The 19,476-nt window shown below is 47.3% G+C and overlaps 1 long non-coding RNA gene across 2 annotated transcripts; it reads left to right on the top strand.

The window, feature by feature from the left end:
• The first annotated feature begins 10,559 nt into the window (after positions 1-10,559).
• On the top strand, positions 10,560-17,487 carry LOC138749993 (uncharacterized). Of its 2 annotated transcripts, none has more exons than XR_011348997.1 (2): positions 10,560-11,790; positions 16,405-17,487. It is a non-coding gene; the product is annotated as an uncharacterized lncRNA (long non-coding RNA). The 2 variants fall into 2 exon arrangements; XR_011348996.1 differs by having other exon boundaries at positions 10,560-11,843.
• Positions 17,488-19,476: the final 1,989 nt, after the last annotated feature.

Below are 19,476 nucleotides of genomic sequence, written 5' to 3'. Positions count from 1 at the left end.
CCATCTCCTTATTTCCGGTAATAATTTCACCCTTGCCCATTTTCAAAGGGCCAATTTTAGACCGAACCAATTTCTTCCTCTTTTGCTATCCTCCGCAATATTATCTGCTAATTTCCTCTCGTACTTCATTTTCCCGTCTCTTATGGCTTTCTTAGTTACCCTCTGATGTTCTTTGAAGGTTTCCCAATCATCTAATTTCCCACTCCGCTTCGCTATCTTATAATTACTCCCTTTGGACTTGATAATGCACTTGATTTCCTTAGTTAGCCAGGGCTGCCATTTACATCTCCTAGAGCCTTTCCTCCACTTTGGAATAAATTTGTCCTGAATCCTGTGAAAAATGTCCATAAAAACCTGCCATTTTTCCCCAGTTGTCCTCCCAGCTAGTGTATCTTCCCATTTTATTTTGGATAGCTCCTCCCTCATAGCTGCAAAATTCCCTTTATTTAACTGAAGTACAGATGCTTCCGACTTCCTTTCCATTTCCCTTTCTAATTGCAGCTTAAAAGTAACCACACCATGGTCACTATTCCTTAATGGCTCCCCTACATCAAGGTCACTTATTAAGTCTGCGTCGCTGCACAGCACCCAGTCCAGAATCGACTTTCCCCTGGTAGGTTCCTCCACTAGCTGTTCCAAGAAAGTATCTCGTAGACATTCTATAAACTCGCTCTCTTGTGTTCCTGCCCCCGTCTGATTATCCCAGTCCACCTTCATGTTGAAGTCCCCCATAACTACCATATTGCTACCACTTTGACATGCCACTCTTAATTCCTGATTTATACTACTACCGATATCTGAGCTACTTTTCGGAGGCCTGTAAATGACCCCCATTATATTCCTCTTGCCCTTGCAATTTCTTAATTCAATCCAAACAGACTCTACCTCACCTGTTTTAATGTCCTTCCTTTCCAACGCCTGAATCTCATTTCTTACCAACAGAGCTACCCCACGTCCTCTTCTTAACTTTCTGTCCTTTCTAAAGGACGTGTACCCTGGAACATTTATTTCCCAATCCTGCCCTTCCCGCAGCCATGTCTCTGTTATTCCGACAATGTCATAACCTCCCATTGCTCTCTCTACCTGTGGAACTAGGTCCTTGTGTTCCAACTGTTGCTTTGGTCTGGGCTTCTGTCCTTTTTCCTCGATTCCCATCCTCTGCTATGCCAGTCTGAACCTTGCTGTCACCCCCAGGAAACAAACGTGAGGATATGGATCTGAATTCTTTATGCCTGTGAATGTGCAATAACTTCATCTAGGTACACGTTGTAACACAGAGCCTGGAGCATCTCAAACACTGCTCTCCTCGTTGTGCATGCACAGCTATCGACGAGAACAAATCTTGTCCTTCGCCACTGTGAAATTCATCTCCAGGATGTTGTCACTTTATTCCTGTGTGTTTGCATTTCACCTTGCTTAGTGGTAGGGGTTTAAATTCAGATTTTTCAATTATTTTTTCCTTTTGAATTGCATATTACAACACATGTTACTGCACTGTTCAAATTGTTTTATAATTTTAAGAATATTTTCAAAGAAAAATCTGTAGACTTCACCATCTAAGGTGCAGGAACTGAACCGTGGCTTCGGCTGGTCTGCGCCCAGGGGTATTAGGGTTATTTTAAACAGGACCATTGTGGCGGCGCACATCTGTACTGTCGCGCTGGCGGGGCAGCTGCAGAAACTGGCTCCATCACGACTTACTCACTGCCTCGTGGCTTCGGCCACTGCTCGCGCCCCAGGCCACATGATGACTTCACCGCTGCGCAGGGCGGAACTCCCGTTGGCCTTAAAGGGGCGCGCGTGAAATTCAAATAAACAGTTCTACTGGAAACCCCTCTGATGATATGCTACGGGACATCACTTGGCCAACAGGTGGGCCCAGATGGCCCATGGTGTAAAGTCAACGTCCCAACCGTGTGCTCTCTCTTTTATCCCAGGGATCACACTGTGAGCACAGCTAGCAGCCAACTAGATGTTTATGTGAGTGGAATAAAGCTGTGAGCCCCAAACAGTATTGTGCCTGTGTTTTCCTTCGGTGCAGCCTGCCACAATCCCACCGAGTCTAGTGGTGTTTTCTGTGTGTTGCAGCCACTACATTGGTGACCCCGACCAGCCCAGATCTCCAAACATGGACTCTTCGGCAATCAGCGCCGTCTCAGTGAAGCTCCCCCCTTCTGGACCGACTTGCCCCACACGTGGCTCGGGCAGGCGGAGGCGCACATTCGACTCCGGAAGATCACCTCGGACTCCACCATGTTCTCCCACGTGGTGAGTGTCCTCCATGGAGGAACAGCGGCCAGAGTGGATGACATGATGCACGATCCCCGAGGAGGGCAAGTACATCACCGTCAACCACCTCCTCCTCTGCACCTTCGGACTCTCCCGTCGATGGCCCCATCGGCCTTAATGGATGAGATGCTCCCACTGGCAGCAGGTCACCAACCCTGCGTGATGTTTGAACAAGCCTCCCTCGAACAAATGCTGGAGGACATCAGCTCCTGACCACAGCCAGCCCCCAGACAGAAGATCAAGGAGCACCAGGCCCCCTCACCCGCTCAGGTCCTCGACCCACTCAACCTCGCGGGTGCCCCTCGCCCTCGCAGGTCCCGACCCCAATCCCACCCCACTCTCACACCCATCCCCGCCACCTTGGATCCGGTTTGTGTGAACCATTTCCACTGAGGAGCCTCTTCACCATCTTCAGGCGGTCAAAGAGCACGCGGCCAAAACGTCGCTCCTTACGTCATCACGTTAACAGCCAGACGTTCTCAAGCATGCGCAGTGCACGTCTCCCCGAGTCTGTGTGTGTGTGTGTGTGTGAGATTGTTTGTCGGGGAGTGAAGGTGATTCAGTGCAGAACCCGGAGCGGAGCGGATCTGTGGGGCTCCTGTGCTTCCGGGACTACGGGACGCTTCTCCCTGGGTCCACGCCTCGGTGCGAACTTAACCCGCTGCTCCCCCTGAGCCCGTGGCCTCACCATCTTGTTCACCCACGCTAACTTACTCTTTTGCGCCCGGGACTCAGCCGCATTGATTTATCACCAGGTCACCTACTCTCGTGCTACCGGGACAGGTCTGCATTGATTTATCCACTGGTCTCACCCACTCGTTCACCCAGGACTGGATTCCACTGATTTATACCCTGGTCACACCTTCTCGTGCACCAGGACAGGACTGCATCAATTTATCCCCTGGTCTCACTCTCTCATTCGTCCAGGACAGAACATTGATTTCTCCCCTGGTCACACCCGCTCATGCGCCTGGGATAGAACTGCATTGATTTATCCCCTGGTCTCCTACTCTCTTGCGCCTAGGTCAGGTCTGCATTGATTTATCCCCTGGTCTCCTCCTCTCTTGCGCCTAGGTCAGGTCTGCATTGATTTATCACCAGGTCACCTACTCTCGTGCTACCGGGACAGGTCTGCATTGATTTATCCACTGGTCTCACCCACTCGTTCACCCAGGACTGGATTCCACTGATTTATACCCTGGTCTCACCTTCTCGTGGACCGGGACAGGACTGCATCAATTTATCCCCTGGTCTCACTCTCTCATTCGTCCAGGACAGAACATTGATTTCTCCCCTGGTCACACTCGCTCATGCGCCTGGGATAGAACTGCATTGATTTATCCCCTGATCTCCTACTCCCTTGCGCCTAGGTCAGATCTGCATTGAATTATCACCAGGTCACCTACTCTCGTGCTACCGGGACAGGTCTGCATTGATTTATCCACTGGTCTCACCCACTCGTTCACCCAGGACTGGACTCCACTGATTTATACCCTGGTCACACCTTCTCGTGGACCGGGACAGGACTGCATCAATTTATCCCCTGGTCTCACTCTCTCATTCGTCCAGGACAGAACATTGATTTCTCCCCTGGTCACACTCGCTCATGCGCCTGGGATAGAACTGCATTGATTTATCCCCTGATCTCCTACTCCCTTGCGCCTAGGTCAGGTCTGCATTGATTTATCACCAGGTCACCTACTCTCGTGCTACCGGGACAGGTCTGCATTGATTTATCCACTGGTCTCACCCACTCGTTCACCCAGGACTGGACTCCACTGATTTATACCCTGGTCACACCTTCTCGTGGACCGGGACAGGACTGCATCAATTTATCCTCTGGTCTCACTCTCTCATTCGTCCAGGACAGAACATTGATTTCTCCCCTGGTCACACCCGCTCATGCGCCTGGGATAGAACTGCATTCAATTATCCCCTGGTCTCCTACTCTCTTGCGCCTAGGTCAGGTCTGCATTGATTTATCCCCTGGTCACACCCTCTTGTGCGCCCGGAACAAAACTGAATTGATTTATCCCCTGGTCTCACTCTCATGTTCGCCTGTGACAGGACTGCATTGATTTATTCCCAAGTCACACCCTCTTGTGCACCCAGGACAGAACTGCATTGATTTATCCCCTGGTGTTACCACTTTGTGCGTGCGGGACAGGGACTCATTGATTTATCCCCTGGTTACACACTCTCGTTCACCCGGGACAAAACTGCATTGATTTCTCCCCTGGTCACTTAAGCTCCTGCGTTGGGATAGGACTACAATCATTTATCCACTGGTCACATGCTCTCGTGCACCCTGGATATTACTGTATTGATTTATCCCTTGCTTACCTACTCTCGTGCTGCCGGGACAGAAATGCATTGATTTATCCCCTACTCTAATGCTGCCGGGGCAGAACTGCATTGGTTTATCGCCTGGTCATATATTCTCATGCGCCCGGGACAGGACTGCATTGCTTTATCCTCTCGTCTCACCCTGACATGCGCCTGGAACTGGACTGCACTGATTTATCCCCTGGTCACATCCTCTCGTGCGCCCACGACAAGACTGCATTAATTTATCCCCTGGTCTCACCCACTCGTGCGCCTGTGACAGGACTCTAACTCCCTCTTGTGTGTACCGTATAGGGCCTCATTGATTTATCCCCTGGCCATTTATGCTCCTGCGCCGGGATTGGACTAAAATAATTTATCCACTGGTCACATGCTCTAGTGTGTCCAGGACATTGCGACATTGATTTATCCCGTGGTAACGTAGACTTTTGGCCCAGGACAGGACTGCATTGGTTTATTCCCTGGTCACCTACTCTCGTGCTGCCAGGACAGAACTACATTGGTTTCTCTTTTCTTCTCTTTGGCTTGGCTTCGCGGACGAAGATTTATGGAGGGGTATGTCCACGTCTGCTGCAGGCTCGTTGGTGACTGACAAGACTGATGTGGGACAGGCAGGCGCGTTTGCAAGGGAAAATTGATTGATTGGGTTTGGGTGTTGGGTTTTCCTCCTTTGTCTTTTGTCAGTGAGGTGGGCTCTGCGGTCTTCTTCCAAGGAGGTTGCTGCCCGCCGAACTGTGAGGTGCCAAGATGCACGGTTGGAGGCAATATCAGCCCACTGGCGGTGGTCAATGTGGCAGGCACCAAGAGATTTCTTTAAGCAATCCTTGTACCTCTTCTTTGGTGCACCTCTGTCGCGGTGGCCAGTGGAGAGCTCACCATAGAACATGATCTTGGGAAGGCGATGGTCCTCCATTCTGGAGACGTGACCCACCCAGCGCAGTTGAGTCTTCAGCAGCATGGATTCGATGCTTGCGGATTCTGCCAGCTCGAGTACTTCAATATTGGTGATGAAGTCATTCCTATGAATGTTGAGGATGGAGCGGAGACAGCGCTGATGGAAGTGTTCTAGGAGCCATAGGTGATGCCGGTAGAAGACCCATGATTCAGAGCCGAACAGGAGCATGGGTATGACAACAGCTCTGTACATGCTGATCTTTGTGTGTTTCTTCAGGTGGTTGTTTTTACAAACTCTTTTGTGTAGTCTTCCAAAGGCGCTATATGCCTTGGTGAGTCTGTTGTCTATCTCTTTGTAGATCCTTGCATCAGATGAAATGGTGCAGCCGAGGTAGATAAACTGGTTGACTGTTTTGAGTTCAGTGTGCCCAATGGAGATGTAGGGGGGCTGGTGGTCATGGTGGGGAGCTGGCTGATGGAGGACCTCAGTTTTCATCAGACTGACTTCCAGTCCAAACATTTTGGCAGTTTCCGCAAAACAGGACATCATGCGCTGCAGAGCTGGCTCTGAATGTGCAACATTGGTTTATCGCCTGATCATATACTCCGGTGCGTCCAGAACAGGGTTGCATTGCTTTATCACCTGGTCTCACCCTGTCATACACCTGGGACTGGACTGCATTGATATTATTATCTGGTCACCTACTCTCGTGCTTCCAGAACACAACTGCGTTGATTAAATCCCTGATTATTCCTCCTTGTGTGCGTGGGACCAGACTGCATTGATCTAGCCCCTGATCACCTACTCTCATGTGCCCAGGACAAAACTGCATTGATTTATCCCCTGGTCACACCCTCTCATGGTGCCGGGACAGGACTGTATTGATTTATCCTCTGGTCTCCATCTGTCCTCTGCCCGGGGCATGACTGCATGTATTATCGCCTGATCACACCATCTTGTGCACCAGGGACAGGACTGCATCGGTTTATCCCCTGGTCACACCCTCTCGTCCACCCGGGACAGAACTGCATTGATTTCTTCCCTGATCTCACTCTCATGTTGACCTGTGGCAGGACTGCAGTGATTTATCCACTGGTCACATCCTCTTGTGCGCCCTTGGCAGGACTTCGTTGATTTATACACTGGTCTGACCCTCTTGTGCACAACGCCACTGATTTATCCCCTGGTCACCTACTCTCGTGCACCCGGGACAAAACTGCATTGATTTATCCCCTGGTCACTTGCGCTCCTGCGCCAAGATAGGAACACAATCATTTATCCATTGGTCACATGCTCTCACTCACCCGGGATAGTACTCTATTGACTGATCCCGTGCTAACGTACACTTTTGCGCCCAGGACAGGACTGCATTGATTTATCACCAGGTCACCTACTCTCGTACGCCCAGGACAGGACTGTATTGATTTATACGCTGGGCACACCCTCTCATGCGTCTGGGATAGAACTGCATTGATTTATCCCCTGTTCTCCTACTCTCGTGCACCTAGCTAAGAAAGGTCTGCATCGTTTTATGCCCTGGTCTCACACTCTCGTGCACCCAGGACAGGACTGCATTGTTTTATCCCCTGGTCACACCCTCTCATGTTCCCAGAACATGGCTGCATTGATTTATCCCCTGGTCACACCCTCTCATGTGCCCAGAACAGGGCTGCATTGATTTATCTCCTGGTCTCACCCTCTCGTTCACCCGGAACCTGACTGCATAGATTTATCCCCTGGTCACATAATCTCGTGAGCCTAGGACAGGACCTCATGGATTTCTCTCCTGGTTTCACCCTCTTGTAAGCCCGGGACAGGACTGCATGGATTTATCCTTTAATCACCTACTCTCGTGCTGTCAGGACAGGACTGCATTGATTTATACCCTGGTCTCCTACTCTCGTGCACCTGGGTCTGAACTGCATTGATTTATCCCCAAGTCACACCCTCCCATGCACTCTTGATAGGACTGGGTTGATTTATACCCTGGTCAAACCTTCTCATGCGTCCAGGACAGGAATGCGTTGATTCATCCCCTTGTCACCAACACTTGTCGACCGAGACCTGCCTGCATTAGTTTATCGCCTGGTCACACCCTCTCATACGCCCCAGACATGATTGTATTGAGTTATCGCCTGGTCACACCCACTCGTGCGCCCGCAGACGCTCCTGTGCCGGGATTGGACTTCATTGTTTTATGCCCTGGTCTCACTCTCATGTTTGCCTGTGACAGGACTGCACTGATTTATCCCCTGGTCACTTACTCTCATGCGCTCAGGACAAAACATCATTGATTTATCCACTGGACACACCTTCTTGTGCACCCGGGGCAGGATTGCATTGATTCATCCCCTGGTCACCTGCTTTTGGGGGCCCCGGACAGGACTGCATTGGTTTATCAGTTGGTCTCCACCTGACGTGTGCCCGGGGCATGACTACATTGATTAATCCCCTGGTGTCACTCTCATGTTTGTCTGTGACAGGACTGCATTGATTTATCCCCTGGTCATCAACTCTTGTCCTTCCAGAACAGGACTGCAACTACTCTCCTGTCTGATTCATTTTTCTCGACATATATCCTTTACGTGAGTGACGCGAGGACTACTTGGGAAACTACTCCCAGTGCAGTAATTTCTCTCTTCTTATTTCTGACTGCCAGACAATGCCTCGAAGTTGACACTCATCCTCCATTACAAACCTTGACATTCAATGCTAAACCCCATCATGTCCCACCCTAAGTATTCCTTACAAAATTTGTTACCTGTATCAGCCAATCCAATCCCCCTGACAGCCAATACTCAGTAAAATCCACAACATCATAACTCCATGCACAACCACATGTTCTAAGGTGATAACATTAATCTCGTTTATCCATGTAATCGTTTTACATATTTTAGCAACAACTGATGTCAATCTCAAAAATGCTTTTTGAAATCTTGTCAATCTGAATTCTAGACCCATTTTTTAATGTTACCTAACAAATGTAATAATGGATCCGACAGTATTCTAATCTTAAAATATGTTCTAATAACTCATTAAGTCACATCCAAAAAGATTTTTACCATATTGCATGACCAAGTAGAATGTAAAATACAATGAACGTCCTTCCGATATCTAAAAAACATAAATCTGAAGAAGATAAATTACATCCCTTTAATATTTCTGGAGCTAAATATAATTGATGCATAAGATTATACTAAACCTACACTACATGATACCTATACTAAATTTATATCTTACATTAATAATCTTACTCATACAATGTTTGCACAAAATCCTCCAATCATCTTGAATTTTCACAATTCCTAAATGCTTTTCCCATTTTATCCTAGATTTATGAGAGTCTGGTTTCAACATTTTATTCTGCAATAACAAATACATTTCAGATATAAATCTCTTCTTAGCACCTTCTATAAGTCAAGTTTCAAATTGAGAATGTCGAGTCATCCTCAAAGTATATCTAAAATTATCCAATAATAAAGCCATTACTTGATTATAACAAAAAAGGGTATTTGACTGGATTTCATATTTCTCTTTCATTCTATGAAAAGATATAAAATAACCTCCTTCTAAATAATCCTGTACAGTTTTATTTCTTTTTGATCCCATAATTTCAAAATTTGATAATTAAGTGTAAACGGGAAAAGTTTATTCTGATCTCGAGGTGATTTACACAAAATTTTCTCGTGTACCTATTTGTTTATTTATCATTGTCCATAATTCCATCAAATGTATTAAAAGAGGTGCCGTATACTGATGCAACAATTTAGAATTCCATTTATAAATAAATTGATCCATCTTCTTCTCAGGAATCCAGGATAATTCAATATTCGCCCATACCAATTAATATCCCAAATCAAACGTCCATTAATATACTTGAATTGTGCTGCCTTATAATAAGTTTGAAAATTCGGGAACTGTAAACATCCTAACACATATTTACAAGTCAATTTTTGTAAAGATACTCTTGACATCTTATCTTCCACAAAAATATTCTTATAATAAAAATCAAATCCTTAATTACTTTTAGGAAATTTGCACGGAATAGCCTGAAAAAGATATATTGTAGTCTAGGAAAGATGTTCAACTTAATATAATTTACTATGCTTATTAACGTTATCGGTAAAACATGCCATCGATTTAAATCATTTTTTTCTATAAAATAAAGGTGGATATTTTAATTCCTATAAATGTTTAAAATCAGCTTTTCAAATTTAACTCCCAAATACTTAATTTGATCCATCTTCATTTAACGACACCTTTACAAGAAGTATAATCTGCCTCAATGACATAATTTCACTTTTATTCCATATTAATTTTATAACCTGATTTTTCTCCTTATTTTTCTAATTTATTATATAACTGTTTTTAAGGTGTCTGAGGTTCTGCTAAATATATCTGAAGTGCCAGTTGATGAAGTAGTCAAAGACGATGAGGTCAAACAACAATCATGGCTTCTATTAGCAGAAACTAATGGTACAATAATGAAAGACAATGGGTGCAGACACAGTTATACCCAAGGGGAGTGTCCTTAACAGTCGAGATAATGCACAGCCAATGTTAGTACAGCAAGGCTAGCTGAAGGGAAGCCAGACAGCTTAGCAGAAATTCACCAAGTATCTCCCCCGGCAGAAGAAGGATTAAAATCAAAAGGACAGCTAATAGTTAAAACTTAAGCAAGACATACATGGATACCATATTTTGCATTGAGAATTTTCTGACTTCTAGCAAAGCAATCGAAATATAATGAGATGTTTTATAAATACTGCAGCCTCTCAGATTGTTTACGAATTCTAGTTGATTTTCTCAGAGGAACAGGTGCAGGTCTTGTACGCTTTGCAACCTTGAAAACTGATACAGGTCCTGGGTCTGTAGTGTGGGAAGGTTGGACTTCTGTACCCACTCCAGAATCGATAACGAGGCAGTGGAGCCTCAGTATGGCCATCTGAATGCTTACTAGGTGTCATGGGCTGGGGGGGGGGGGGGGGGGTGGGAGGGGGGTGAGTCCAATCTCTCAGACTCTGAATAGGGACGTGAGGAAGGGGCGAACCAGGCCAGGCCAAATCTCTTAGGGGTACAGTGTCAGTGCTCCCATCTGGGAATTTAACATGAGCATAAATGGGTTTAGCATGAAATGGTTGGCAAGAGGAGCCGTTTTACGCGTCCGAGCTTGGCTCTTCAGCAGCACGGTGCCAAGCTCAGATAAACAGGCTGGCCAGTCCATCACAGTTCCTGACTTCCTAAGAAAAACAAACATGCATTCTTGAGTTGTTTGATTTGTTGCAGTACACAATAAGGACGAATGGAATGTAGCGGCTCATGCAGCACCTCCTGCCACCGGGTAACAGGATAACTATGTGTCTTTAACACAAGGTTAACAGTCTTCCAGACTGTAGCGTTAGCCCTTTCGACCTGCCCATTGCCCTGTGGGTTGTAGCGCGTGGTACGACTGGTGGCAATCCCCTTTTGTAGCAGGGCTTGGCGCAGCACAGCGCTCATGAATGCTGAACCTCTGTCTGTATGAAAGTAATTGGGAAAACCAAAAGCACTGAAAATTCTGTCAAGTGCCTTAATGACGGACGCTGACGAAACGTCATGTGAGGCTATTGCGAAGGGAAACTGTTATAGATAGAGAATTTGGGTTAAAAAGGGTTTAAGTTAAAATGTGATGATTAGTCATAAAAGGGGGCTAACCACTGGAGTTTAGCTGGAAAATGTTACAAAAGACTTGCAACAGATTTAACTACAGAGAGACATGCAGGAGCCAAAGATTGATAAAGAGTGAAAAACAGAATTTGGTGTGAGCGGAGGTCATGAATGATCGTGGTGTGCGTGACTAACAGTAATCAGGATGATTCTGCAAAAACTAACCAATTACAGCAGTGTAGTGGAGATGCCGAAGGACAAGCAAATTGTATAAAAAACAATGCACTGTATGTATCAGGGCTCGACTTGGCAAGAAGCCGGTTGAGTCCAACTCTGCAGACTTGAGAATAAAGCTTGTCGTGTCACCGATCTTAAAGAGACTCATTTGTGAGAATTTGTGTTTCTGACAATTTGGGGGTTCGTCCGGGATCTACACTCCGGCCGTGGGGGGAGGCGAGAAAGGGGGACGTCGGAGGTGGTGCACCCCGGTGAGTTCAGCGGCTCCTAGTCCCTTGCTCGTCGCCTCGGGCGGCTTGAGCGAGTGGTATCCGGACAAGGTGACACGACAAGATGAAAAGGAGAGGGGTGATGGTTCAATCCCCAGGAAGACACCGGTAAGTGACGACTTACGATTGTGGTGTGGGGATTGACGGACGAGACCACCCAGGTAACAGTCATGATGGAGTAAAAATATAAATAAGGTGTAAAGAGGGTGGCGTGAGGACCCCGTCGTGGGACCTTAGGATAGACCCCAGGGAAACCTTGGCGGGAACCGAAGGAGGGATAGTACCTCCGACGAGGCGACCGAGATGAAAGGGAGTAGGGTCCCGAAAACGAAGGGGGTCCTCAGCCACGATAAACGGATCTAGGCGGGAAAATGGGAGGAACAAAGTCTAAGGGCTCGTCTGAGGGATCGGGACTTTTCCCGGGGGTTCCCCCTGACAGCCCTTTGGGGAGAATGTTTGAAAATTGGGATAGTAGACGATATCGAGACAAAGACAAGAGAAAGATGATTCAATATTGTCTCCTTTGGTCGAAACAGCCTATTAAAGGTTCCTCGGTCTGGTGGCCGAAATTCGGATCCGACGAGGATTGGGTTAGACAAGCATTAAACATATATGTAAACTCGAGACCAAAGGTGAATCAAGAAGAGTCAGCGTATGCATTTTGTTGGGTTCCCTGGCCAGGATCCTTAACAAAATGTTTTAAATTGGGGGTAGCGGGAGAAAAGAAGTGGGAACCTTTGGACAACCTCCCCCCTCCTTATGTTCCCCAGGCACCCACGGTGCCCTATGGAAACTTGCTGCTGGAGGGAGAAGGAAATGAAAAGTCTGTTGGAAGATCCCATGGGACTGGCCGAACAGTTCGACCAGTTCCTGGGACCAAACACATATACCTGGGAAGAGATGCATGCAATAATGGGAACATTATTCTCACCCCAGGAGAGGCAGATGATTCGACAGGCTGCCCTCCTTATGTGGGAACGTGAACAACCTGGGGACCCCAGACCCCATGAACAAAAATATCCCCTGAATGAACCCAGGTGGGACAAACGAACACCCAAGGGATTGACAAATATGAGACACTACAGAGAGTGGACGATTAAAGGGATACGGGAGGCTGTGCCAAAGGGTCACAATTTTGCCAAGGCATTTGGGAACCACCAGGGGAAAGATGAGTCCCCTACTGATTTCTTGGAGAGGGTGAGAAAGAATGTCCAACAGTATGCGGGTGTGGACCCTAGTACACCAATGGGTGAACAGCTTATTCGAATCGAATTTGTGTCCAAATCGTGGTTGGACATTAGGAAGAAACTAGAAAAGGAGGAGGACTGGAATGAAAAACCCTTGAGCAACCTGTTAAAAAAGGCACAAAGGGTATATGTGCAGAGGGAAGAGGAAGAGGGCAGCGAAGATTATGGTACAGACTATCCGGCAGGTAAATGCCGGGTCTAGAGAGGAAAGGAGACAAAACCCCCCTTTAAGCAACCCAAGAAATCCAAGAGAGTGAAGACCCAGGTGACCCGCTAAGTGCTATTACTGTAACGAGGAAGGACACTTCAAGAGGGAATGCCCCCGATATAGGAGGGAAGTGCGGACCCTCGAACTCATGGAAGAAGATTAGGGGGGTCAGGGGTTCTGGGTGTTGGGGACCAAGTATAAGAGGGAACCCCTGGTAAAACTGAAAATTGGTCCCCAGGAAGAAGAGGTGGTGTTTATGGTGGACACGGGAGCGGAACAAAGTAATATAATAACTGTGCCAACTGGGACCAAGCCTGTAAAAAGCAATTTGAAAATTTCTGGGATAGAAGGGGCTCCCAGGACTGTATCGATAATTCCCCAAGTGACAGTAAGGCTGGAAGGGAGAGATGGGGTACAGGACCTCTTGTTGTTACCGTCGGCCGGATTTAACCTCTTAGGAAGAGATATACAGGCTCTCCTAGGTCTGGGTGCTCTCCCCGTGGACGGAGAAGTGCGGGTCCACCTCTGTGTTCTGAAGGAGGAAGACGAACGGCAGATTGACGAGAGAGTCTGGTATAAGAAGGGAAATCGAGGAGGTCTGGACATCCCACCTTTACATGTCACATTAATACCAGGTCATCAGCCAGTAAGGAAACGTCAGTATCCTATTTCTTTGGAAGGGAGGAAGGGGCTACAGCCGGTAATCGAGACCCTGATACGGGACGGACTATTGGAGGAATGTATGTCACCCTATAACACCCCCATACTCCCAGTGAAGAAACCGGATGGATCCTATGGAGGCCCCAGCAAAATTTGAACTCGCGACCCCTGGTTTAGAAGAGGGAAGTAGAGATATGTTCGCGTTTGAATGGGAGAATCCATGGACAGGTAGACGGAGGCAGCTTCGGTGGACCGTATTGCCCCAAGGGTTCACTGAATCTCCGAATCTGTTTGGACAAATGCTAGAACAGATCTTGGCGGACTATCCACGGTCCAATGACTCCCAATTGATGCAGTATGTGGATGATCTGCTGTTATCAGGGCCCAAGGAACAAGAAATGAGGGGAGATACAATTAGACTCTTGAACTATCTCGGGAAAAAGGGTCTGCGAGTGTCCAGGAACAAGTTACAGTTCGTTGAGAGGACTGTGGTGTACCTGGGACACCAGATAAGTAAAGGACAGAAATGGATTACCCCTGAAAGGATTGCGGGAATCACCAGAATGCCGTTACCCCGTAATAAGAAGGAAATAAGACAATTCCTGGGGCTCTTAGGTTACTGCAGGTTATGGATAGAGGACTACTCGGCGTTGGTGAAGTTTATGTATGAAAAGCTGACAAATGAGGATGAACCTCCATTGAAATGGACCTAGGAGGAGAAGGGATGGTTTGAGGACCTGAAGCATCGCCTGACGCGGGCCCCGGTACTCACTCTGCCCTCTTTGAAGCAACCTTTCCAGCTATTCGTCACCCATAATCAAGGAACAGCTGTGGGGGTTCTGACGCAGGAAAAAGGCGGCCAGCGACACCCAGTGGCCTTCCTGTCCAAAATGATGGACCCAGTGTCTCGTGGATGGCCGACGTGCATCCAGGGAGTAGCGACTGCTGCTCTGTTGGTGGAGGAGGCACGCAAACTCACTTTTGGAGGAAGGATGATTGTGTACACCCCCCACTCCGTGAGTGTTCTATTAGCACAAACCGCCCATCGATGGCTGACTGATTCCCGCATATTAAAGTACGAGACCATTTTAATAGTCGGAAAAGACCTACAGTTTACTAAGAATAATAGTTGCAACCCAGCTCAGTTTTTATACGGCGGTGAAACAGGGGAAGAAGTGGAGCACGACTGTGTCGAGTTGACAGATCTCCAGACCAAGACCCGAGAGGACCTTCGCGATACCCCCCTGGGAGAGGGATATGAATTCTACATTGACGGCTCCGCCAGATGTGTTGACGGAATGAGGAGAAGCGGGTATGCCATAATAGAAGGAGATGCTTGGGAAGTGGTAGAATCTGCGAGGCTGCCCGGAAGCTGGTCGGCACAGTCCTGCGAACTATATGCCTTGCAGAGGGCCCTCAGAGTACTGGCAGAGAAAACTGGGACAATTTACATTGATTCCAAATACGCATGCGGGGTAGTGCATACCTTTGGTAAGATCTGGAAGGAGTGCGGTCTGATTACATCAAGAGGGAAGGAGTTGGCACACGAACAGATGATTACTCTGACCCTGGAAGCCCTGACATTACCCCGGGAAATAGCAGTGGTCTACATACCAGGCCATCAGAGAGGAGATACCCCGACCGCGATTGGGAACAGACGGGCTGATGAAGAGGCCAAAAGGGCGGCCATGCAACGGGAAGTCCGCTTGCTGACCTTAATCCCAGTAAGACCAGGTATAGAAAAGGCTCCCATTTTCACTGCTAAGGAAGAAACGGACATGGCTCAGCTGGGCGCATGCCGACTGCCGGATGGAACATGGAAGACCCCAGATGGAAGAATGGTTCTAAATAAGGAAATAACTCGCAATATTTTAAAACACCTGCATCATCAGAGCCACTGGGGCACCCAGGCCTTGTGCGACACAGTGCTTCGAGACTATGTGTGTAAGGGGATCTACACTTTGGCCCAACAGGAAGTGCAGAACTGCCACATCTGCACAAGAATTAATAAGAAGGTAATGAGGACGGGCACCGTGGGAGGTTAACCGTTGGCAATACGCCCCTTCCAAAGAATCCAGATCGACTTCACGGAGTTACCTCAGGTCCAAAGGTGGAAGTATCTGTTGGTGATGGTAGATCACTTTACCCGATGGGTGGAAGCCTTCCCAGCAGTGAATGCCTCCACGGTAGCTCGCCTCCTCCTAGAGCATGTGATCCCCAGATATGGCATAATGAATTCTATAGACTCGGACAGGGGTCCACACTTTTGCTCCAAAGTTCACCAATTGATTTGTGATGCCCTGCAAGTCTCTTGGAAACTGCATACCCCTTGGCATCCGCAAAGCTCAGGGAGGGTTGAGCGTATGAATGGAACCCTAAAGACGCAGTTGACAAAATTAATGGTGGAGACTAAAATGCCTTGGATAAAGTGTCTGCCCCTGGCCTTATTGAGAATTCGTACTGCCCCACGCAGGGATGTGGGGGTGTCCCCTTATGAGATGATGTTTGGGTTTCCCTTCTGGAGTAAAGTTGAGGGGTGTCCCACCTTGGGGGAAGGGGATATTTTTGTTAGGAACTATTTACAGGCACTGTCACGCTCTCTTACAGATTGATGGAAGAGGGGACTATTGACACAAACACCGCCCTTAGACTTCTCTCTACACAAGGTGGAACCGGGAGACTGGATCCTCATCAAGACCTGGAAAACCGAAAGACTCCAGCCACAGTGGGAAGGTCCATTCCAAGTTCTCTTGACTACAGAGGCTGCAGTGCGAACAAGAGAGAGGGGGTGGACGCACGCTTCCAGATTTAAGGGACCTGTAGAGGCGCCTCAGGACCTGGGGACAGTCCTCTTACTTTGCGACTTCGCAGGAGGACTTGATTGACAATGTTATTGTTATATGCTTTGGTTTTTCTTGGTTTGCCTCTGTCTTTGTCAGGTCTGAAGTGTAAGAGGTGCAGAGACACAGTAGTCCTTTTTCAGGACCGCACTTGGGAAAGACAGGAGGGTAGTTTCATTTCCCATACCTCAGTTTCTAAGAAATGCTGGGCAGACAACACCACCCAACATCCATATACCCCTTGTACGGAGCACGAGGGAAGTAGTGTGAGTTATTATATACAGATTCCTAATCGCACTCCTTTCCCTTTAACGGTTGGCCTGATAGCAGAAGATGGTTCTCTTCCCTGGGTTAAGATCCCCATTCAGCAATAGAAAGAAAGGGGTGGATGTTATAGATAGAGAATTTGGGTTAAAAAGGGTTTAAGTTAAAATGTGATGATTAGTCATAAAAGGGGGCTAACCACTGGAGTTTAGCTGGAAAATGTTACAAAAGACTTGCAACAGATTTAACGACAGAGAGACATGCAGGAGCCAAAGATTGATAAAGAGTGAAAAACAGAATTTGGTGTGAGCAGAGACTTGCAGCTGCTTTGCAAAACAAACAAGTGACTCTCTACAGCAACCATATTTCGACTATCATCCAAGAATTGTTTTCCCTTCGGCTAACAGTAATCAGGATGATTCTGCAAAAACTAACCAATTAAAGCAGTGTAGTGGAGATGCCGAAGGACAAGCAAATTGTATAAAAAACAATGCACTGTATGTATCAGGGCTCGACTTGGCAAGAAGCCGGTTGAGTCCAACTCTGCAGACTTGAGAATAAAGCTTGTCCTGTCACCGATCTTAAAGAGACTCATTTGTGAGAATTTGTGTTTCTGACTGTATTCGTCGATTACAGTTAGGAAATATACATATTTGTTGTTTGAAGGTAGCGGCCCTTTAAAATCCAAGCTAATCCTCTCAAAAGGTTGGGTTGCCTTGATGAGAGTGGCCTCTGGGATATTGATTACGGATTTTTCCTTGAGCTTTACTCCCACAGCCTTTCCTGTAAAAGGATAAAGGCACAAGCCAACGGAGGTTTGAATCCGTGGTTACCTAGCCCCATGTGCTCGGAACTGCTCGGTCGAACATAAGAATTGTGCCACTCGTGAAGGACAGGTGTTGGGCTTGGTGTTCAGAGGTTGTCTGAGGCACACGCCAGAAAGAGCATTGTGTCGCTGTGGTCACTCGTCCCCACTCCCACCCTTCGGCTCTAACAAACCAGAGGCCAGAGATGGGAATCCGAAGATAATCCACCTTTTTCTCTTTAGCCGCAGGCGAGATTTGCGCTCTGCTGGGTGACTCCTCTGTTCCCTCTAAGGTTTTGGTGCTAAATGGATGTGCGCATTGAACCTTTTTTCAAGCCAGGTTTCGGGCGACCTATAGCTCATGGCTTATCAAGGTCTATGACATGTTTTAATAAAATACAAGTATGATTTCATTCTCCGAAGTGGAGAATAAAGCGGAGCGGCCAGTTGAGAGAGCTCAGGGTGTGGTAAGAAATTGAGGCTTGGACTCACGAGGCTTCGACCAGTAGTTGCTGAGGGCGTGCATGTGCCCAGAGAGTTTAGGTCATATATGGATTTAATTTCGGAAGAGTTAATGGAGAGAGGAGCAAGGGCAGTGGGATTCTCCGATTGCAGGCTGAGGTTAATATGGGGATAGCAAAATTGACTAAGATAAATACATATGCAAGATGTGCATCAGTTGCAGCTCTTGGGAGAACGAGCTGGGGAACTGGAGCTGGTGCCGGATGAACTCGGAGAAATCATGAGCTATAAGGAAGGAGTGGTAGAGAGGAGAATCAGGATGAAATTCACCCCAAATATCGGGATACAGGTTAGGAGAGGGACGTTGAATAGGCAGACAGTCCAGAACACCTATGTGGCCATTCTCCTCAACAATAACTATACTATTTTGGATATTGTTGGGGGAATGATCTATTAGCGACTGGTTGGAGTTGTCACGTCTCCAGAGCCCTTTGACTCCGAAGGGATGTCGGGAGAAGAGGAGATCTACGGTAAATCGGACACGTCGGACAAGCGCAGTCGATAGGATGTTCTGTGAAAGGAACCGAGGCTCCGATGGTATGGATGAAGTACTGGATAGGGCGAATGCGGGGTTAGGAAAGAAGAATCTCAAGGGTGGTAATCGCTGGATTACATCCTGTGCAACGCGCCAGAGAGGGAAGGAAAATAAAGTGACAGATGAATGCATGGAAAATGTTTGTGCAGGGGCACGTTTTCAAATTTGTCGATATTTTGGATCTATTCTGTGGAAGATTTGACTTTTAAAAAAGGCCGGGCTGCACCAAAACTTGAAAGTGACCAATATTGAGGCGGGTAGGTTTGTTAGAGTTGGAGGGGAGGTTTTTAACGAGCATGACAAGGGTGCGGGAACGATAACTTGTGAACATAAATTAGGGAAGAAATGAAAAAAAGGTATGATACTTTGGTCAGGATTTTGTGAGGAAAACATAAAAGTGGCAAGAGGGTTCGAAATGAGTCTGTGTCAACACTTGGAGTACAAGGGATACAAAGATGGTCTTGGAGCCTGGATCAGTATGTGAAATTACGATTTCGTGGCTGTTAGACTTGGCTGGCGGAAAAGGAGAAATGGTTGATGAAGGTAATGGGCATTAGATGTTATATAGGTAATGGGATGAGAGGTGGGAGAAGTGGAATAGCGCTAGTGATGGGCAGCTCACCCTTTTTGAAAGGGAGAAGGCTACAGAAGTCGTGTCAACTGAGTTGGTAGGAATTTAATTTAGAAAAAAGGACGGTAGTAATCACCATGCT

The sequence above is a fragment of the Narcine bancroftii genome, chromosome 14, assembly GCF_036971445.1.
Source record: "Narcine bancroftii isolate sNarBan1 chromosome 14, sNarBan1.hap1, whole genome shotgun sequence".
In the NCBI taxonomy this organism is placed as follows: Eukaryota; Metazoa; Chordata; class Chondrichthyes; order Torpediniformes; family Narcinidae; genus Narcine; species Narcine bancroftii.
Note: the sequence above shows the minus strand (reverse complement) of the source record. Positions and strands in the feature narration are given on the sequence as shown.